The sequence below is a fragment of the Labrus bergylta genome, chromosome 13, assembly GCF_963930695.1.
Source record: "Labrus bergylta chromosome 13, fLabBer1.1, whole genome shotgun sequence".
Taxonomy (NCBI): domain Eukaryota; kingdom Metazoa; phylum Chordata; class Actinopteri; order Labriformes; family Labridae; genus Labrus; species Labrus bergylta.
Window position 1 is genome coordinate 7,664,640 of NC_089207.1, and position 13,528 is coordinate 7,678,167.

General features: G+C 37.0%; 8 non-coding genes and 1 pseudogene across 8 annotated transcripts; all 9 read left to right on the forward strand.

Moving 5' to 3' along the window:
* The first annotated feature begins 845 nt into the window (after positions 1-845).
* LOC136181727 (5S ribosomal RNA) lies at positions 846-964 on the forward strand. The gene has a single exon (XR_010668074.1). It is a non-coding gene; the product is annotated as a 5S ribosomal RNA (ribosomal RNA).
* A 1,402-nt stretch (positions 965-2,366) lies between these two features.
* Positions 2,367-2,485, forward strand: LOC136182071 (5S ribosomal RNA). The gene has a single exon (XR_010668389.1). It is a non-coding gene; the product is annotated as a 5S ribosomal RNA (ribosomal RNA).
* A 1,399-nt stretch (positions 2,486-3,884) lies between these two features.
* On the forward strand, positions 3,885-4,003 carry LOC136181728 (5S ribosomal RNA). The gene has a single exon (XR_010668075.1). It is a non-coding gene; the product is annotated as a 5S ribosomal RNA (ribosomal RNA).
* A 1,402-nt stretch (positions 4,004-5,405) lies between these two features.
* On the forward strand, positions 5,406-5,524 carry LOC136181482 (5S ribosomal RNA). Its single transcript, XR_010667829.1, has one exon. It is a non-coding gene; the product is annotated as a 5S ribosomal RNA (ribosomal RNA).
* A 1,399-nt stretch (positions 5,525-6,923) lies between these two features.
* Positions 6,924-7,042, forward strand: LOC136181371 (5S ribosomal RNA). The gene has a single exon (XR_010667720.1). It is a non-coding gene; the product is annotated as a 5S ribosomal RNA (ribosomal RNA).
* A 1,402-nt stretch (positions 7,043-8,444) lies between these two features.
* On the forward strand, positions 8,445-8,563 carry LOC136181484 (5S ribosomal RNA). The gene has a single exon (XR_010667831.1). It is a non-coding gene; the product is annotated as a 5S ribosomal RNA (ribosomal RNA).
* Positions 8,564-9,962: 1,399 nt separating this feature from the next.
* On the forward strand, positions 9,963-10,081 carry LOC136181586 (5S ribosomal RNA). The gene has a single exon (XR_010667933.1). It is a non-coding gene; the product is annotated as a 5S ribosomal RNA (ribosomal RNA).
* A 1,399-nt stretch (positions 10,082-11,480) lies between these two features.
* LOC136181862 (5S ribosomal RNA) lies at positions 11,481-11,589 on the forward strand (annotated as a pseudogene).
* Positions 11,590-12,988: 1,399 nt separating this feature from the next.
* Positions 12,989-13,107, forward strand: LOC136181342 (5S ribosomal RNA). Its single transcript, XR_010667691.1, has one exon. It is a non-coding gene; the product is annotated as a 5S ribosomal RNA (ribosomal RNA).
* The last annotated feature ends 421 nt before the right edge of the window (positions 13,108-13,528 follow it).

The following is a 13,528-nucleotide window of genomic DNA, read 5'->3' on the forward strand; positions in this document are numbered from 1 at the left end:
ACAGTGAACAGCAGAAATAAGTTTAAATGTTGCATTAAGGCACACAAGATTTAGGATTATTATAGTAGCCTAAGCAGTGATTGATTAAGATACAAGGGACAACTCGAAATTATGTTTTTATCACCACTTACTTGTTTTGAGGTAATCTTGAATGACAAATGAATAAATCAGCCATTGCAATGTTTCATGTAGAAATCATAACCCTGTGGGGCATACATATTTGATCCCCTCACATTCTCCATTGTAACTAATCATTAAAAAAACAATCCTCCATTAGGAATCACAAAGGAACACTTACTAATTATATGAAAATTCATAATTATTACAATCAGTCCCTATATATGCTATAGATGATCCCCAATCAAAATTCAGTGTAAGCTACTTTGTAGGAAAGTAGAAGCAATGATAGACAAATAAAAAAAGAACTGCAGTGCATAGCAGGAGGTTACAGCGTGCCCTGCTGGCTGAAGCAGGTATTAAAAGCTTACAGCACCTGGGATTCCCAGGCGGTCTCCCATCCAAGTACTAACCAGGCCAGTTTTGAAAGAGGGAAGTTAATCTTCACGGAATCGGTTTGTTCAATGTGTTTATCAAACGTTTGAACGTTCAGTTTGCCCGCAAGTCGTGAAACAAGTCTTAAAAACAAGCTGCAAGTCTTTAGTTAACTCCCAGCGTCAAAGTATTGCTGAATCTAGTAAGATTAAGTGTAAGTCTATCCATAGGCCCACACGTTTGAGTAGAAAAGTAATAAAATCAACTAGGTCATAGTCACTTGCTCTAATTTTGGCGAGGTGTTACTTTAAACCTAAGTATGTATAAATAACCCTTTAACAACCTGTTCATTCGTTTACGGCCATACCACCCTGAACACGCCCGATCTCGTCCGATCTCAGAAGCTAAGCAGGGTCGGGCCTGGTTAGTACTTGGATGGGAGACCGCCTGGGAATACCAGGTGCTGTAAGCTTTTAATACCTCCTTTAGCCAGAAGAGGGCGCTGTTGCCTCACTAGTGGAGAAAGGACTGAGAGAAACAGGCCAGTGGAAAATGAAACATGATTTTATTTGGCAGTCTGTCCTCTCTTTTTTTTTTGTTGCAATTTTCATCAATGTTTTCAGTGAGTATTAATACATATTACGCTCTCTGGAGGCTGTTTTCAAAGTTCAGTTTTACATTCAAAAAGTACATGTAGCCTACTTACGTAAGGACTACTGCATTAACATATTTTAATTACTTGTACTTAGGTTACTCTTTACTTCCCCACAACACTCTGGTAGCCATATTATACATTTGATTCAACTGGAAATATTCACCATCATTATAAATGTTTTCACATCAATAATAAACATTTACACCAAATCAGGAATTATTATAAATGATTACTATTAAGATTGAATTTTAAAAAAACCTGCAAACAAGTGATGCTTACTTATCAATCAATTGACGATTTTTCAGAAGTTGACCATTTCGCATCGTCACTTTTACTGTGGATTTATTAAGGTTTTCAATCCTGCAAACTTGTGAACAGTGAACAGCAGAAATAAGTTTAAATGTTGCATTAAGGCACACAAGATTTAGGATTATTATAGTAGCCTAAGCAGTGATTGATTAAGATACAAGGGACAACTCGAAATTATGTTTTTATCACCACTTACTTGTTTTGAGGTAATCTTGAATGACAAATGAATAAATCAGCCATTGCAATGTTTCATGTAGAAATCATAACCCTGTGGGGCATACATATTTGATCCCCTCACATTCTCCATTGTAACTAATCATTAAAAAAACAATCCTCCATTAGGAATCACAAAGGAACACTTACTAATTATATGAAAATTCATAATTATTACAATCAGTCCCTATATATGCTATAGATGATCCCCAATCAAAATTCAGTGTAAGCTACTTTGTAGGAAAGTAGAAGCAATGATAGACAAATAAAAAAAGAACTGCAGTGCATAGCAGGAGGTTACAGCGTCCCCTGCTGGCTGAAGCAGGTATTGAAAGCTTACAGCACCTGGGATTCCCAGGCGGTCTCCCATCCAAGTACTAACCAGGCCAGTTTTGAAAGAGGGAAGTTAATCTTCACGGAATCGGTTTGTTCAATGTGTTTATCAGACGTTTGAACGTTCAGTTTGCCCGCAAGTCGTGAAACAAGTCTTAAAAACAAGCTGCAAGTCTTTAGTTAACTCCCAGCGTCAAAGTATTGCTGAATCTAGTAAGATTAAGTGTAAGTCTATCCATAGGCCCACACGTTTGAGTAGAAAAGTAATAAAATCAACTAGGTCATAGTCACTTGCTCTAATTTTGGCGAGGTGTTACTTTAAACCTAAGTATGTATAAATAACCCTTTAACAACCTGTTCATTCGCTTACGGCCATACCACCCTGAACACGCCCGATCTCGTCCGATCTCGGAAGCTAAGCAGGGTCGGGCCTGGTTAGTACTTGGATGGGAGACCGCCTGGGAATACCAGGTGCTGTAAGCTTTTAATACCTCCTTTAGCCAGAAGAGGGCGCTGTTGCCTCACTAGTGGAGAAAGGACTGAGAGAAACAGGCCAGTGGAAAATGAAACATGATTTTATTTGGCAGTCTGTCCTCTTTTTTTTTGTTGCAATTTTCATCAATGTTTTCAGTGAGTATTAATACATATTACGCTCTCTGGAGGCTGTTTTCAAAGTTCAGTTTTACATTCAAAAAGTACATGTAGCCTACTTACGTAAGGACTACTGCATTAACATATTTTAATTACTTGTACTTAGGTTACTCTTTACTTCCCCACAACACTCTGGTAGCCATATTATACATTTGATTCAACTGGAAATATTCACCATCATTATAAATGTTTTCACATCAATAATAAACATTTACACCAAATCAGGAATTATTATAAATGATTACTATTAAGATTGAATTTAAAAAAAACCTGCAAACAAGTGATGCTTACTTATCAATCAATTGACGATTTTTCAGAAGTTGACCATTTCGCATCGTCACTTTTACTGTGGATTTATTAAGGTTTTCAATCCTGCAAACTTGTGAACAGTGAACAGCAGAAATAAGTTTAAATGTTGCATTAAGGCACACAAGATTTAGGATTATTATAGTAGCCTAAGCAGTGATTGATTAAGATACAAGGGACAACTCGAAATTATGTTTTTATCACCACTTACTTGTTTTGAGGTAATCTTGAATGACAAATGAATAAATCAGCCATTGCAATGTTTCATGTAGAAATCATAACCCTGTGGGGCATACATATTTGATCCCCTCACATTCTCCATTGTAACTAATCATTAAAAAAACAATCCTCCATTAGGAATCACAAAGGAACACTTACTAATTATATGAAAATTCATAATTATTACAATCAGTCCCTATATATGCTATAGATGATCCCCAATCAAAATTCAGTGTAAGCTACTTTGTAGGAAAGTAGAAGCAATGATAGACAAATAAAAAAAGAACTGCAGTGCATAGCAGGAGGTTACAGCGTGCCCTGCTGGCTGAAGCAGGTATTAAAAGCTTACAGCACCTGGGATTCCCAGGCGGTCTCCCATCCAAGTACTAACCAGGCCAGTTTTGAAAGAGGGAAGTTAATCTTCACGGAATCGGTTTGTTCAATGTGTTTATCAAACGTTTGAACGTTCAGTTTGCCCGCAAGTCGTGAAACAAGTCTTAAAAACAAGCTGCAAGTCTTTAGTTAACTCCCAGCGTCAAAGTATTGCTGAATCTAGTAAGATTAAGTGTAAGTCTATCCATAGGCCCACACGTTTGAGTAGAAAAGTAATAAAATCAACTAGGTCATAGTCACTTGCTCTAATTTTGGCGAGGTGTTACTTTAAACCTAAGTATGTATAAATAACCCTTTAACAACCTGTTCATTCGTTTACGGCCATACCACCCTGAACACGCCCGATCTCGTCCGATCTCAGAAGCTAAGCAGGGTCGGGCCTGGTTAGTACTTGGATGGGAGACCGCCTGGGAATACCAGGTGCTGTAAGCTTTTAATACCTCCTTTAGCCAGAAGAGGGCGCTGTTGCCTCACTAGTGGAGAAAGGACTGAGAGAAACAGGCCAGTGGAAAATGAAACATGATTTTATTTGGCAGTCTGTCCTCTCTTTTTTTTTTGTTGCAATTTTCATCAATGTTTTCAGTGAGTATTAATACATATTACGCTCTCTGGAGGCTGTTTTCAAAGTTCAGTTTTACATTCAAAAAGTACATGTAGCCTACTTACGTAAGGACTACTGCATTAACATATTTTAATTACTTGTACTTAGGTTACTCTTTACTTCCCCACAACACTCTGGTAGCCATATTATACATTTGATTCAACTGGAAATATTCACCATCATTATAAATGTTTTCACATCAATAATAAACATTTACACCAAATCAGGAATTATTATAAATGATTACTATTAAGATTGAATTTTAAAAAAACCTGCAAACAAGTGATGCTTACTTATCAATCAATTGACGATTTTTCAGAAGTTGACCATTTCGCATCGTCACTTTTACTGTGGATTTATTAAGGTTTTCAATCCTGCAAACTTGTGAACAGTGAACAGCAGAAATAAGTTTAAATGTTGCATTAAGGCACACAAGATTTAGGATTATTATAGTAGCCTAAGCAGTGATTGATTAAGATACAAGGGACAACTCGAAATTATGTTTTTATCACCACTTACTTGTTTTGAGGTAATCTTGAATGACAAATGAATAAATCAGCCATTGCAATGTTTCATGTAGAAATCATAACCCTGTGGGGTATACATATTTGATCCCCTCACATTCTCCATTGTAACTAATCATTAAAAAAACAATCCTCCATTAGGAATCACAAAGGAACACTTACTAATTATATGAAAATTCATAATTATTACAATCAGTCCCTATATATGCTATAGATGATCCCCAATCAAAATTCAGTGTAAGCTACTTTGTAGGAAAGTAGAAGCAATGATAGACAAATAAAAAAAGAACTGCAGTGCATAGCAGGAAGTTACAGCGTCCCCTGCTGGCTGAAGCAGGTATTAAAAGCTTACAGCACCTGGGATTCCCAGGCGGTCTCCCATCCAAGTACTAACCAGGCCAGTTTTGAAAGAGGGAAGTTAATCTTCACGGAATCGGTTTGTTCAATGTGTTTATCAGACGTTTGAACGTTCAGTTTGCCCGCAAGTCGTGAAACAAGTCTTAAAAACAAGCTGCAAGTCTTTAGTTAACTCCCAGCGTCAAAGTATTGCTGAATCTAGTAAGATTAAGTGTAAGTCTATCCATAGGCCCACACGTTTGAGTAGAAAAGTAATAAAATCAACTAGGTCATAGTCACTTGCTCTAATTTTGGCGAGGTGTTACTTTAAACCTAAGTATGTATAAATAACCCTTTAACAACCTGTTCATTCACTTACGGCCATACCACCCTGAACACGCCCGATCTCGTCCGATCTCGGAAGCTAAGCAGGGTCGGGCCTGGTTAGTACTTGGATGGGAGACCGCCTGGGAATACCAGGTGCTGTAAGCTTTTAATACCTCCTTTAGCCAGAAGAGGGCGCTGTTGCCTCACTAGTGGAGAAAGGACTGAGAGAAACAGGCCAGTGGAAAATGAAACATGATTTTATTTGGCAGTCTGTCCTCTTTTTTTTTGTTGCAATTTTCATCAATGTTTTCAGTGAGTATTAATACATATTACGCTCTCTGGAGGCTGTTTTCAAAGTTCAGTTTTACATTCAAAAAGTACATGTAGCCTACTTACGTAAGGACTACTGCATTAACATATTTTAATTACTTGTACTTAGGTTACTCTTTACTTCCCCACAACACTCTGGTAGCCATATTATACATTTGATTCAACTGGAAATATTCACCATCATTATAAATGTTTTCACATCAATAATAAACATTTACACCAAATCAGGAATTATTATAAATGATTACTATTAAGATTGAATTTAAAAAAAACCTGCAAACAAGTGATGCTTACTTATCAATCAATTGACGATTTTTCAGAAGTTGACCATTTCGCATCGTCACTTTTACTGTGGATTTATTAAGGTTTTCAATCCTGCAAACTTGTGAACAGTGAACAGCAGAAATAAGTTTAAATGTTGCATTAAGGCACACAAGATTTAGGATTATTATAGTAGCCTAAGCAGTGATTGATTAAGATACAAGGGACAACTCGAAATTATGTTTTTATCACCACTTACTTGTTTTGAGGTAATCTTGAATGACAAATGAATAAATCAGCCATTGCAATGTTTCATGTAGAAATCATAACCCTGTGGGGCATACATATTTGATCCCCTCACATTCTCCATTGTAACTAATCATTAAAAAAACAATCCTCCATTAGGAATCACAAAGGAACACTTACTAATTATATGAAAATTCATAATTATTACAATCAGTCCCTATATATGCTATAGATGATCCCCAATCAAAATTCAGTGTAAGCTACTTTGTAGGAAAGTAGAAGCAATGATAGACAAATAAAAAAAGAACTGCAGTGCATAGCAGGAGGTTACAGCGTGCCCTGCTGGCTGAAGCAGGTATTAAAAGCTTACAGCACCTGGGATTCCCAGGCGGTCTCCCATCCAAGTACTAACCAGGCCAGTTTTGAAAGAGGGAAGTTAATCTTCACGGAATCGGTTTGTTCAATGTGTTTATCAAACGTTTGAACGTTCAGTTTGCCCGCAAGTCGTGAAACAAGTCTTAAAAACAAGCTGCAAGTCTTTAGTTAACTCCCAGCGTCAAAGTATTGCTGAATCTAGTAAGATTAAGTGTAAGTCTATCCATAGGCCCACACGTTTGAGTAGAAAAGTAATAAAATCAACTAGGTCATAGTCACTTGCTCTAATTTTGGCGAGGTGTTACTTTAAACCTAAGTATGTATAAATAACCCTTTAACAACCTGTTCATTCGTTTACGGCCATACCACCCTGAACACGCCCGATCTCGTCCGATCTCGGAAGCTAAGCAGGGTCGGGCCTGGTTAGTACTTGGATGGGAGACCGCCTGGGAATACCAGGTGCTGTAAGCTTTTAATACCTCCTTTAGCCAGAAGAGGGCGCTGTTGCCTCACTAGTGGAGAAAGGACTGAGAGAAACAGGCCAGTGGAAAATGAAACATGATTTTATTTGGCAGTCTGTCCTCTCTTTTTTTTTTGTTGCAATTTTCATCAATGTTTTCAGTGAGTATTAATACATATTACGCTCTCTGGAGGCTGTTTTCAAAGTTCAGTTTTACATTCAAAAAGTACATGTAGCCTACTTACGTAAGGACTACTGCATTAACATATTTTAATTACTTGTACTTAGGTTACTCTTTACTTCCCCACAACACTCTGGTAGCCATATTATACATTTGATTCAACTGGAAATATTCACCATCATTATAAATGTTTTCACATCAATAATAAACATTTACACCAAATCAGGAATTATTATAAATGATTACTATTAAGATTGAATTTTAAAAAAACCTGCAAACAAGTGATGCTTACTTATCAATCAATTGACGATTTTTCAGAAGTTGACCATTTCGCATCGTCACTTTTACTGTGGATTTATTAAGGTTTTCAATCCTGCAAACTTGTGAACAGTGAACAGCAGAAATAAGTTTAAATGTTGCATTAAGGCACACAAGATTTAGGATTATTATAGTAGCCTAAGCAGTGATTGATTAAGATACAAGGGACAACTCGAAATTATGTTTTTATCACCACTTACTTGTTTTGAGGTAATCTTGAATGACAAATGAATAAATCAGCCATTGCAATGTTTCATGTAGAAATCATAACCCTGTGGGGTATACATATTTGATCCCCTCACATTCTCCATTGTAACTAATCATTAAAAAAACAATCCTCCATTAGGAATCACAAAGGAACACTTACTAATTATATGAAAATTCATAATTATTACAATCAGTCCCTATATATGCTATAGATGATCCCCAATCAAAATTCAGTGTAAGCTACTTTGTAGGAAAGTAGAAGCAATGATAGACAAATAAAAAAAGAACTGCAGTGCATAGCAGGAAGTTACAGCGTCCCCTGCTGGCTGAAGCAGGTATTAAAAGCTTACAGCACCTGGGATTCCCAGGCGGTCTCCCATCCAAGTACTAACCAGGCCAGTTTTGAAAGAGGGAAGTTAATCTTCACGGAATCGGTTTGTTCAATGTGTTTATCAGACGTTTGAACGTTCAGTTTGCCCGCAAGTCGTGAAACAAGTCTTAAAAACAAGCTGCAAGTCTTTAGTTAACTCCCAGCGTCAAAGTATTGCTGAATCTAGTAAGATTAAGTGTAAGTCTATCCATAGGCCCACACGTTTGAGTAGAAAAGTAATAAAATCAACTAGGTCATAGTCACTTGCTCTAATTTTGGCGAGGTGTTACTTTAAACCTAAGTATGTATAAATAACCCTTTAACAACCTGTTCATTCACTTACGGCCATACCACCCTGAACACGCCCGATCTCGTCCGATCTCGGAAGCTAAGCAGGGTCGGGCCTGGTTAGTACTTGGATGGGAGACCGCCTGGGAATACCAGGTGCTGTAAGCTTTTAATACCTCCTTTAGCCAGAAGAGGGCGCTGTTGCCTCACTAGTGGAGAAAGGACTGAGAGAAACAGGCCAGTGGAAAATGAAACATGATTTTATTTGGCAGTCTGTCCTCTTTTTTTTTGTTGCAATTTTCATCAATGTTTTCAGTGAGTATTAATACATATTACGCTCTCTGGAGGCTGTTTTCAAAGTTCAGTTTTACATTCAAAAAGTACATGTAGCCTACTTACGTAAGGACTACTGCATTAACATATTTTAATTACTTGTACTTAGGTTACTCTTTACTTCCCCACAACACTCTGGTAGCCATATTATACATTTGATTCAACTGGAAATATTCACCATCATTATAAATGTTTTCACATCAATAATAAACATTTACACCAAATCAGGAATTATTATAAATGATTACTATTAAGATTGAATTTAAAAAAAACCTGCAAACAAGTGATGCTTACTTATCAATCAATTGACGATTTTTCAGAAGTTGACCATTTCGCATCGTCACTTTTACTGTGGATTTATTAAGGTTTTCAATCCTGCAAACTTGTGAACAGTGAACAGCAGAAATAAGTTTAAATGTTGCATTAAGGCACACAAGATTTAGGATTATTATAGTAGCCTAAGCAGTGATTGATTAAGATACAAGGGACAACTCGAAATTATGTTTTTATCACCACTTACTTGTTTTGAGGTAATCTTGAATGACAAATGAATAAATCAGCCATTGCAATGTTTCATGTAGAAATCATAACCCTGTGGGGCATACATATTTGATCCCCTCACATTCTCCATTGTAACTAATCATTAAAAAAACAATCCTCCATTAGGAATCACAAAGGAACACTTACTAATTATATGAAAATTCATAATTATTACAATCAGTCCCTATATATGCTATAGATGATCCCCAATCAAAATTCAGTGTAAGCTACTTTGTAGGAAAGTAGAAGCAATGATAGACAAATAAAAAAAGAACTGCAGTGCATAGCAGGAGGTTACAGCGTCCCCTGCTGGCTGAAGCAGGTATTGAAAGCTTACAGCACCTGGGATTCCCAGGCGGTCTCCCATCCAAGTACTAACCAGGCCAGTTTTGAAAGAGGGAAGTTAATCTTCACGGAATCGGTTTGTTCAATGTGTTTATCAGACGTTTGAACGTTCAGTTTGCCCGCAAGTCGTGAAACAAGTCTTAAAAACAAGCTGCAAGTCTTTAGTTAACTCCCAGCGTCAAAGTATTGCTGAATCTAGTAAGATTAAGTGTAAGTCTATCCATAGGCCCACACGTTTGAGTAGAAAAGTAATAAAATCAACTAGGTCATAGTCACTTGCTCTAATTTTGGCGAGGTGTTACTTTAAACCTAAGTATGTATAAATAACCCTTTAACAACCTGTTCATTCGCTTACGGCCATACCACCCTGAACACGCCCGATCTCGTCCGATCTTGGAAGCTAAGCAGGGTCGGGCCTGGTTAGTACTTGGATGGGAGACCGCCTGGGAATACCAGGTGCTGTAAGCTTTTAATACCTCCTTTAGCCAGAAGAGGGCGCTGTTGCCTCACTAGTGGAGAAAGGACTGAGAGAAACAGGCCAGTGGAAAATGAAACATGATTTTATTTGGCAGTCTGTCCTCTTTTTTTTTGTTGCAATTTTCATCAATGTTTTCAGTGAGTATTAATACATATTACGCTCTCTGGAGGCTGTTTTCAAAGTTCAGTTTTACATTCAAAAAGTACATGTAGCCTACTTACGTAAGGACTACTGCATTAACATATTTTAATTACTTGTACTTAGGTTACTCTTTACTTCCCCACAACACTCTGGTAGCCATATTATACATTTGATTCAACTGGAAATATTCACCATCATTATAAATGTTTTCACATCAATAATAAACATTTACACCAAATCAGGAATTATTATAAATGATTACTATTAAGATTGAATTTAAAAAAAACCTGCAAACAAGTGATGCTTACTTATCAATCAATTGACGATTTTTCAGAAGTTGACCATTTCGCATCGTCACTTTTACTGTGGATTTATTAAGGTTTTCAATCCTGCAAACTTGTGAACAGTGAACAGCAGAAATAAGTTTAAATGTTGCATTAAGGCACACAAGATTTAGGATTATTATAGTAGCCTAAGCAGTGATTGATTAAGATACAAGGGACAACTCGAAATTATGTTTTTATCACCACTTACTTGTTTTGAGGTAATCTTGAATGACAAATGAATAAATCAGCCATTGCAATGTTTCATGTAGAAATCATAACCCTGTGGGGCATACATATTTGATCCCCTCACATTCTCCATTGTAACTAATCATTAAAAAAACAATCCTCCATTAGGAATCACAAAGGAACACTTACTAATTATATGAAAATTCATAATTATTACAATCAGTCCCTATATATGCTATAGATGATCCCCAATCAAAATTCAGTGTAAGCTACTTTGTAGGAAAGTAGAAGCAATGATAGACAAATAAAAAAAGAACTGCAGTGCATAGCAGGAGGTTACAGCGTCCCCTGCTGGCTGAAGCAGGTATTAAAAGCTTACAGCACCTGGGATTCCCAGGCGGTCTCCCATCCAAGTACTAACCAGGCCAGTTTTGAAAGAGGGAAGTTAATCTTCACGGAATCGGTTTGTTCAATGTGTTTATCAGACGTTTGAACGTTCAGTTTGCCCGCAAGTCGTGAAACAAGTCTTAAAAACAAGCTGCAAGTCTTTAGTTAACTCCCAGCGTCAAAGTATTGCTGAATCTAGTAAGATTAAGTGTAAGTCTATCCATAGGCCCACACGTTTGAGTAGAAAAGTAATAAAATCAACTAGGTCATAGTCACTTGCTCTAATTTTGGCGAGGTGTTACTTTAAACCTAAGTATGTATAAATAACCCTTTAACAACCTGTTCATTCGCTTACGGCCATACCACCCTGAACACGTCCGATCTCGGAAGCTAAGCAGGGTCGGGCCTGGTTAGTACTTGGATGGGAGACCGCCTGGGAATACCAGGTGCTGTAAGCTTTTAATACCTCCTTTAGCCAGAAGAGGGCGCTGTTGCCTCACTAGTGGAGAAAGGACTGAGAGAAACAGGCCAGTGGAAAATGAAACATGATTTTATTTGGCAGTCTGTCCTCTTTTTTTTTGTTGCAATTTTCATCAATGTTTTCAGTGAGTATTAATACATATTACGCTCTCTGGAGGCTGTTTTCAAAGTTCAGTTTTACATTCAAAAAGTACATGTAGCCTACTTACGTAAGGACTACTGCATTAACATATTTTAATTACTTGTACTTAGGTTACTCTTTACTTCCCCACAACACTCTGGTAGCCATATTATACATTTGATTCAACTGGAAATATTCACCATCATTATAAATGTTTTCACATCAATAATAAACATTTACACCAAATCAGGAATTATTATAAATGATTACTATTAAGATTGAATTTAAAAAAAACCTGCAAACAAGTGATGCTTACTTATCAATCAATTGACGATTTTTCAGAAGTTGACCATTTCGCATCGTCACTTTTACTGTGGATTTATTAAGGTTTTCAATCCTGCAAACTTGTGAACAGTGAACAGCAGAAATAAGTTTAAATGTTGCATTAAGGCACACAAGATTTAGGATTATTATAGTAGCCTAAGCAGTGATTGATTAAGATACAAGGGACAACTCGAAATTATGTTTTTATCACCACTTACTTGTTTTGAGGTAATCTTGAATGACAAATGAATAAATCAGCCATTGCAATGTTTCATGTAGAAATCATAACCCTGTGGGGCATACATATTTGATCCCCTCACATTCTCCATTGTAACTAATCATTAAAAAAACAATCCTCCATTAGGAATCACAAAGGAACACTTACTAATTATATGAAAATTCATAATTATTACAATCAGTCCCTATATATGCTATAGATGATCCCCAATCAAAATTCAGTGTAAGCTACTTTGTAGGAAAGTAGAAGCAATGATAGACAAATAAAAAAAGAACTGCAGTGCATAGCAGGAGGTTACAGCGTGCCCTGCTGGCTGAAGCAGGTATTAAAAGCTTACAGCACCTGGTATTCCCAGGCGGTCTCCCATCCAAGTACTAACCAGGCCAGTTTTGAAAGAGGGAAGTTAATCTTCACGGAATCGGTTTGTTCAATGTGTTTATCAGACGTTTGAACGTTCAGTTTGCCCGCAAGTCGTGAAACAAGTCTTAAAAACAAGCTGCAAGTCTTTAGTTAACTCCCAGCGTCAAAGTATTGCTGAATCTAGTAAGATTAAGTGTAAGTCTATCCATAGGCCCACACGTTTGAGTAGAAAAGTAATAAAATCAACTAGGTCATAGTCACTTGCTCTAATTTTGGCGAGGTGTTACTTTAAACCTAAGTATGTATAAATAACCCTTTAACAACCTGTTCATTCGCTTACGGCCATACCACCCTGAACACGCCCGATCTCGTCCGATCTCGGAAGCTAAGCAGGGTCGGGCCTGGTTAGTACTTGGATGGGAGACCGCCTGGGAAAACCAGGTGCTGTAAGCTTTTAATACCTCCTTTAGCCAGAAGAGGGCGCTGTTGCCTCACTAGTGGAGAAAGGACTGAGAGAAACAGGCCAGTGGAAAATGAAACATGATTTTATTTGGCAGTCTGTCCTCTTTTTTTGTTGTTGCAATTTTCATCAATGTTTTCAGTGAGTATTAATACATATTACGCTCTCTGGAGGCTGTTTTCAAAGTTCAGTTTTACATTCAAAAAGTACATGTAGCCTACTTACGTAAGGACTACTGCATTAACATATTTTAATTACTTGTACTTAGGTTACTCTTTACTTCCCCACAACACTCTGGTAGCCATATTATACATTTGATTCAACTGGAAATATTCACCATCATTATAAATGTTTTCACATCAATAATAAACATTTACACCAAATCAGGAATTATTATAAATGATTACTATTAAG